This window comes from Cupressus sempervirens, chromosome 7 (assembly GCF_028749045.1).
Source record: "Cupressus sempervirens isolate cs-2001-9-10 chromosome 7, ASM2874904v1, whole genome shotgun sequence".
Lineage (NCBI taxonomy): Eukaryota > Viridiplantae > Streptophyta > Pinopsida > Cupressales > Cupressaceae > Cupressus > Cupressus sempervirens.
Window position 1 is genome coordinate 813,813,052 of NC_143124.1, and position 1,886 is coordinate 813,814,937.

Genomic DNA, 1,886 nt, shown 5'->3' on the forward strand with positions numbered 1-1,886 from the left:
ATATATAATCTTTTAAGTCCTTGGTTATTCTTTCCTTTTTGGCAAAAATATTAATTCTTATTTGCAAAATTCTTCCTTTTTTATGAAAGGTTCATGTACATCATTCAAAGATTCATAAAAATATTATTATATTTGACAAAATTTAGCTATAAATATTAATTACCATTGTAAGCCCTTCCTTAAAACTTAATCTTCATTAGCACAATCCATAAAGTGTTTTAAAGTGGTATGAAAATGAGGGTAGCATTCACCATTGAATCAAGAGGGAAACACTACCTAATAGGGATTGAGGATGTAGCTACGCAATCTAATAAATTATTTGCATAATGACCCTTATCAAAGTTATAAATTCATCTTTAAATTCTAACAATCACTATTAATTTTTGGAATTGAAATATTCATAAGCCTAAAATTCATTTAGGAACATTGATCTCCTCTAAATGAATAACTTTAATATTCTTTCAAGGTAACATATATCCATCATAAAATGAATATCGAGCACATTATTCCTTCTAGATTATTGATCTATTCTTTCTTGCTAAATACCCTCCCAAAAATTGATTTTATTTTTAGCCAATAGTGCAAATCCCTTGGGTTCTTAGATATATTTGAGAAGTGATAACATGCTTCATGTTCCTTGTATAGTACAACATTCCATATGTCTCTTTTTTGGTTACGAGACCTAATATTATTAATGTGTTGATTTTTGACCATTAATAGAATCTCAAGCAATCAAGTATAGATAAAGGTAGATTAATAATCTATAAGGAACTCTAGTCTTGATGAAAGTTCAAGAAATGCACTTATGTTTTAGCCCTTATAATGCAACAAGAATATTTAGATGTGTCTTCCAAATATATTGACTTGATCTGAGTATTTAATATTGTACTTATTAAATTAACTTTTCTAATAAATAGAAGGAAAGGATTTCAATTATAATTTATAAATAATTTTGTCTAATAAATTATATGGAGCTTTATAAAAATGATAAGGAAATCAATCACATCTATGAACCCTATTAATGGATATTAAAATTATCCACATAATAATAAGAATTAACAAGATTATCACAAATGACTTATAATTAATAAGAGGAGACCATAGGGAGGATGTCAAATACAATGTTACAAAGCATAATCTTATTCAAAATAGTTTTATTGCTGTGTGAAATTGTAGATCATAATGATGAACAAATTCTTAGAGAATATTTGGAAGTTTAACCCACAACTATTATCCTTTTTTAATGATTTAATAAGTATGTCAAGAATACAAATACTAAAATAATTATTTACAATATTTTTCATCAACCTTAAAGCTAATTGAGATGATCTTTAAATGGAAAAAAATAAAATTGAAGGTGCTTTTATTTAGGTGTTGTAGATGTTTAATATTTCTAGAATTTAATATGTATGGCTCAAAGTATTTTTCAAGTATTACAAAAAATTCATCTCACGATGTTTGATTTTATGAATGTAAACCTTGTTTTAAGATGTCATTGCATTTTTAATATAACTATAGTATTATAAAAGTCATTCCAATTTTAGGTTTCAATGTTACCACTACAGGCAATTTGGGTTGCAAGGGTTTCTTCTTGTGCACATGCCTTTACTAAGGCTAATAATGGATCGAGTATGGACAAGTAGAAGGTGATATTTTCAGCTTAGACCATAGATTTAGGAAGCCATAAAAATATAGGATGGAATAATTATGGTAGGAATTGCAAACAAAATAGACTACGCCATTGGAGTTGACAGTTTTTTTCCTCGTCTTATCAAGAGTCGTAGAAAATGAACGAGTTGCAAGAGTCCAACATTAGAGTGATTCTCAATGTGGTTTTAGGATCAAAGAGGACTCCCATGGTCGATGAGTGTATTTGAAACCCTCTA